At 45.6% G+C, this 6,672-nt stretch overlaps 1 long non-coding RNA gene across 1 annotated transcript in view; it reads right to left on the minus strand.

Annotated features, from left to right (window-relative positions):
* The window catches only part of LOC123731802 (uncharacterized), an 11,225-nt gene extending 5,280 nt beyond the window's left edge, over nt 1-5,945 (minus strand). Inside the window, exons 1-2 of the long non-coding RNA XR_006762844.1 lie at nt 5,907-5,945; nt 922-990 (exon numbers count right to left, since the gene is read on the minus strand). This is a non-coding gene — a long non-coding RNA (uncharacterized lncRNA). The remainder of the gene's footprint in view (nt 1-921; nt 991-5,906) is intronic.
* Between the last annotated feature and the right edge of the window lie 727 nt (nt 5,946-6,672).

Genomic DNA, 6,672 nt, shown 5'->3' on the forward strand with positions numbered 1-6,672 from the left:
TATATTATATACGTTATATAATTCATGTATGAAAATTATTTATTCATTCATGTTTTATTCAATCACAGAAAAGGGCGGCCATTTTGGCTTCCATTTCAAAAGAGCGGTAACGTAGCGATTTTGGATCAAAGCTGCATTATGTTACTTTTTTCTTGTGTGTGTGACCCGACTAAATTCACATAGAAATGTGAGTTGTAGATCTGTCGTTCTCATTGAAATGCAATTCTATAGAACCATGTTTTTTAATGTTACCTTAAATGTTTTTACATTAACTAAATGTTTTACTTTACATTACCTTAACTAAATGTTTTACTTCAACAAAATGTTTTACCTTAACTAAATGTATTACTTTACCTTAACTAAATGTTTTACTTTAACTAAATGTTTTTACCTTAACTAAATGTATTACATTACCTTAACTAAATGTATTACTTTACCTTAACTAAATGTTTTACTTTAACTAAATGTTTTTACCTTAAATAAATGTATTACATTACCTTAACTAAATGTATTACATTACCTTAACTAAATGTTTTACATTACCTTAACAAAATGTTTTACATTACCTTAACAAAATGTATTACATTACCTTAACTAAATGTTTTACATTACCTTAACTAAATGTTTTACATTACCTTAACTAAACGTGTTACATTACCTTAACTAAATGTGTTACATTAACTTCACTAAACGTATTACTTTAACTAAATGTTTTTACCTTAACTAAATTAATTACATTACCTTAACTAAATTAATTACATTACCTTAACTAAATTAATTATATTACCTTAACTAAATGTTTTACATTACCTTAACTAAATGTGTTACATTAACTTAACTAAATGTATTACATTACCTTAACTAAATGTTTTTACCTTAACTAAATGTATTACATTACATTAACTAAAGGTGTTACGTTACCTTAACGGTCATCTCTGCTATGAAGATCACAGTGAAGATGTGGTTGGACACACTGAGGAAGACTCTCTCCTGAAAACACACACACACACACACACACACACACACACACACACACACACACACACACACACACACACACACACACACACACACACACACACACACACACACACACACACACACACACACACACACACACACACACAGTGCTGTATGTCTGGTCTCTCCCAGAGTGATGGTGTGTATCTTACTGTGCTGTGTGGCTGGTCTCTCCAGAGTGATGGTGTGTATCTTACTGTGCTGTATGTCTGGTCTCTCCAGAGTGATGGTGTGTATCTTACTGTGCTGTGTGGCTGGTCTCTCCCAGAGTGATGGTGTGTATCTTACTGTGCTGTATGTCTGGTCTCTCCCAGAGTGATGGTGTTTATCTTACTGTGCTGTATGGCTGGTCTCTCCCAGAGTGATGGTGTGTATCTTACTGTGCTGTGTGTTTGGCCACTCCAGAGTGATGGTGTGTATCTTACTGTGCTGTATGTCTGGTCTCTCCAGAGTGATGGTGTGTATCTTACTGTGCTGTATGGCTGGTCTCTCCCAGAGTGATGGTGTGTATCTTACTGTGCTGTATGGCTGGTCTCTCCCAGAGTGATGGTGTGTATCTTACTGTGCTGTGTGGCTGGTCTCTCCCAGAGTGATGGTGTGTATCTTACTGTGCTGTGTGTCTGGTCTCTCCCAGAGTGATGGTGTGAATCTTACTGTGCTGTGTGGCTGGTCTCTCCCAGAGTGATGGTGTGTATCTTACTGTGCTGTGTGGCTGGTCTCTCCCAGAGTGATGGTGTGTATCTTACTGTGCTGTATGTCTGGTCTCTCCCAGAGTGATGGTGTGTATCTTACTGTGCTGTGTGGCTGGTCTCTCCCAGAGTGATGGTGTGTATCTTACTGTGCTGTATGGCTGTATATCTGTTCTCTCCCAGAGTGATGGTGTGGTTCTTACTGTGCTGTATGTCTGGACTCTCCCAGAGTGATGGTGTGTATCTTACTGTGCTGTATGTCTGGTATCTCCCAGAGTGATGGTGTGTATCTTACAGTGCTGTGTGGCTGGTCTGTCCCAGAGTGATGGTGTATATCTTACTGTGTTGTGTGGCTGTGTGTCTGGTCACTCCCAGAGTGATGGTGTGTATCTTACTGTGCTGTATGTCTGGTCACTCCCAGAGTGATGGTGTATATCTTACTGTGCTGTGTGGCTGTGTGTCTGGTCTCTCCCAGAGTTATGGTGTGTATCTTACTGTGCTGTGTGTCTGGTCTCTCCCAGAGTGATGGTGTGTATCTTACTGTGCTGTATGTCTGGTCTCTCCCAGAGTGATGGTGTGTATCTTACTGTGCTGTGTGGCTGGTCTCTCCAGAGTGATGGTGTGTATCTTACTGTGCTGTATGTCTGGTCTCTCCAGAGTGATGGTGTGTATCTTACTGTGCTGTGTGGCTGGTCTCTCCCAGAGTGATGGTGTGTATCTTACTGTGCTGTATGTCTGGTCTCTCCCAGAGTGATGGTGTTTATCTTACTGTGCTGTATGGCTGGTCTCTCCCAGAGTGATGGTGTGTATCTTACTGTGCTGTGTGTTTGGCCACTCCAGAGTGATGGTGTGTATCTTACTGTGCTGTATGTCTGGTCTCTCCAGAGTGATGGTGTGTATCTTACTGTGCTGTATGGCTGGTCTCTCCCAGAGTGGTGGTGTGTATCTTACTGTGCTGTATGGCTGGTCTCTCCCAGAGTGATGGTGTGTATCTTACTGTGCTGTGTGGCTGGTCTCTCCCAGAGTGATGGTGTGTATCTTACTGTGCTGTGTGTCTGGTCACTCCCAGAGTGATGGTGTGAATCTTACTGTGCTGTGTGGCTGGTCTCTCCCAGAGTGATGGTGTGTATCTTACTGTGCTGTGTGGCTGGTCTCTCCCAGAGTGATGGTGTGTATCTTACTGTGCTGTATGTCTGGTCTCTCCCAGAGTGATGGTGTATATCTTACTGTGCTGTGTGGCTGGTCTCTCCCAGAGTGATGGTGTGTATCTTACTGTGCTGTATGGCTGTATATCTGTTCTCTCCCAGAGTGATGGTGTGGTTCTTACTGTACTGTATGTCTGGACTCTCCCAGAGTGATGGTGTGTATCTTACTGTGCTGTATGTCTGGTATCTCCCAGAGTGATGGTGTGTATCTTACGGTGCTGTGTGGCTGGTCTGTCCCAGAGTGATGGTGTATATCTTACTGTGCTGTGTGGCTGTGTGTCTGGTCTCTCCCAGAGTGATGGTGTGTATCTTACTGTGCTGTGTGTCTGGTCACTCCCAGAGTGATGGTGTATATCTTACTGTGCTGTGTGGCTGTGTGTCTGGTCTCTCCCAGAGTTATGGTGTGTATCTTACTGTGCTGTGTGGCTGGTCTCTCCCAGAGTGATGGTGTGTATCTTACTGTGCTGTATGTCTGGTCTCTCCCAGAGTGATGGTGTTTATCTTACTGTGCTGTATGCCTGGTCTCTCCCAGAGTGATGGTGTGTATCTTACTGTGCTGTGTGTTTGGCCACTCCAGAGTGATGGTGTGTATCTTACTGTGCTGTATGTCTGGTCTCTCCAGAGTGATGGTGTGTATCTTACTGTGCTGTATGGCTGGTCTCTCCCAGAGTGATGGTGTGTATCTTACTGTGCTGTATGGCTGGTCTCTCCCAGAGTGATGGTGTGTATCTTACTGTGCTGTGTGGCTGTTCTCTCCCAGAGTGATGGTGTGTATCTTACTGTGCTGTGTGTCTGGTCTCTCCCAGAGTGATGGTGTGAATCTTACTGTGCTGTGTGGCTGGTCTCTCCCAGAGTGATGGTGTGTATCTTACTGTGCTGTGTGGCTGGTCTCTCCCAGAGTGATGGTGTGTATCTTACTGTGCTGTATGTCTGGTCTCTCCCAGAGTGATGGTGTGTATCTTACTGTGCTGTATGGCTGTATATCTGTTCTCTCCCAGAGTGATGGTGTGGTTCTTACTGTGCTGTATGTCTGGACTCTCCCAGAGTGATGGTGTGTATCTTACTGTGCTGTATGTCTGGTATCTCCCAGAGTGATGGTGTGTATCTTACGGTGCTGTGTGGCTGGTCTGTCCCAGAGTGATGGTGTATATCTTACTGTGCTGTGTGGCTGTGTGTCTGGTCTCTCCCAGAGTGATGGTGTGTATCTTACTGTGCTGTGTGTCTGGTCACTCCCAGAGTGATGGTGTATATCTTACTGTGCTGTGTGGCTGTGTGTCTGGTCTCTCCCAGAGTTATGGTGTGTATCTTACTGTGCTGTGTGTCTGGTCTCTCCCAGAGTGATGGTGTGTATCTTACTGTGCTGTGTGGCTGGTCTCTCCCAGAGTGATGGTGTGTATCTTTCTGTGCTGTCTGGCTGTATGTCTGTTCTCTCCAGAGTGATGGTATGTATCTTACTGTGCTGTATGACTGGTCTCTCCCAGAGTGATGGTGTGTATCTTACTGTGCTGTGTGGCTGGTCTCTCCAAGATTGATGATGTGTATCTTACTGTGCTGTGTGGCTGTATGTCTGGTCTCTCCCAGAGTGATGGTATGTATCTTACTGTGCTGTGTGGCTGTGTGTCTGGTCTCGCCCAGAGTGATGGTGTGTATCTTACTGTGCTGTATGTCTGGTCTCTCCCAGAGTGATGGTATGTATCTTACAGTGCTGTGTGTCTGGTCTATCCCAGAGTGATGTTGTGTATCTTACTGTGCTGTGTGGGTGTGTCTGGTCTCTCCCAGAGTGATGGTGTGTATCTTACTGTGCTGTATGTCTGGTCTCTCCCAGAGTGATGGTGTGTCTCTTACTGTGCTGTGTGGCTGGTCTCTCCAGAGTGATAGTGTGTATCTTACTGTGCTGTGTGGCTGGTCTCTCCTAGAGTGATGGTGTGTATATTACTGTGCTGTGTGGCTGTGTGGCTGGTCTCTCCCAGAGTGATGGTGTGTATCTTACTGTGCTGTGTGTCTGGTCTCTCCCAGAGTGATGGTGTGTATCTTACTGTGCTGTGTGGCTGGTCTCTCCAGAGTGATGGTGTGTATCTTACTGTGCTGTGTGTCCGGTCTCTCCAGAGTGATGGTGTTTATCTTACCGTGCTGTATGTCTGGTCTCTCCAGAGTGATGGTGTGTATCTTACTGTGCTGTGTGTCCTGTCTCTCCAGAGTGATAGTGTTTATCTTACTATGCTGTGTGTCTGGTCTCTCCAGAGTGATGGTGTGTATCTTACTGTGCTGTGTGGCTCTATGTCTGGACTCTCCCAGAGTGATGGTGTGTATCTTACTGTGCTGTGTGGCTGGTCTCTCCCAGAGTGATGGTGTGTACCTTTCTGTGCTGTGTGGCTGTATGTCTGGTCTCTCCAGAGTGATGGTGTGTATCTTACTGTGCTGTGTGGCTGGTCTCTCCAGAGTGATGGTGTGTATCTTAATATGCTGTGTGGCTGGTCTCTCCCAGAGTGATGGTGTGTATCTTACTGTGCTGTGTGGCTGGTCTCTCCCAGAGTGATGGTGTGTATCTTACTGTACTGTTTGGCTGTATGTCTGGTCTCTCCAGATTGATGGTGTGTATCTTACTGTGCAGTGTGTCTGGTCTCTCTAGAGTGATGGTGTGTATCTTACTGTGCTGTGTCGCTGTATGTCTGGTCTCTACAGAGTGATGGTGTGTATCTTACTGTGCTGTATGTCTGGTCTCTCCCAGAGTGATGGTGTGTATGTTACTGTGCTGTGTGGCTGTATGTCTGGTCTCTCCAGAGTGATGGTGTGCATCTTACTGTGATGTATGTCTGGTCTCTCCCAGAGTGATGGTGTGTATCATACTGTGCTGTGTAGCTGGTCTCTCCCAGAATGATGGTGTGTATCTTACTGTGCTGTGTGGCTGGTCTCTCCCTGAGTGATGGTGTGTATCTTACTGTGCTGTGTGGCTGTATGTCTGGTCTCTCCAGAGTGATGGTGTGTATCTTACTGTGCTGTGTGGCTGTATGTCTGGTCTCTCCAGAGTGATTGTGTGTATCTTACTGTGCTGTGTGGCTGGTCTCTCCCAGAGTGATGGTCTATCTTACTGTGCTGTATGTCTGGTCTCTCCCAGAGTGATGGTGTGTATCTTACTGTGCTTTGTGGCTGTATGTCTGGTCTCTCCAGAGTGATGGTATGTATCTTACTGTGCTGTGTGGCTGGTCTCTCCCAGAGTGATGGTGTGTATCATACTGTGCTGTGTGTCTGGTCTCTCCCAGAGTGATGGTGTGTATCATACTGTGCTGTGTGTCTGGTCTCTCCCAGAGTGATGGTGTTTATCTTAACGTGCTGTGTGGCTGGTCTCTCCCAAAGTGATGGTGTATATCTTACTGTGCTGTGTGGCTATGTGTCTGGTCTCTCCCATGGTGATGGTATGTATCTTACTGTGCTGTGATGCTGTGTGTCTGTTCTCTCCAAAGTGATGGTGTGTATCTTTCTGTGCTGTGTGGCTGGTCTCTCCCAGAGTGATGGTGTGTATCTTACTTTGCTGTGTGTCTGGTCTCTCCCAGAGTGATTGTGTGTTTCTTACTGTGCTGTGTGGCTAGTCTCTCCCAGAGTGATGGTCTGTATCTTACTGTGCTGTATGTCTGGTCTCTCCCAGAGTGATGGTGTGTATCTTACTGTGCTTTGTGGCTGTATGTCTGGTCTCTCCAGAGTGATGGTGTGTATCTTACTGTGCTGTGTGGCTGGTCTCTCCCAGAGTGATGGTGTGTATC

The sequence above is a fragment of the Salmo salar genome, unplaced genomic scaffold, assembly GCF_905237065.1.
Source record: "Salmo salar unplaced genomic scaffold, Ssal_v3.1, whole genome shotgun sequence".
Classification (NCBI taxonomy): Eukaryota; Metazoa; Chordata; class Actinopteri; order Salmoniformes; family Salmonidae; genus Salmo; species Salmo salar.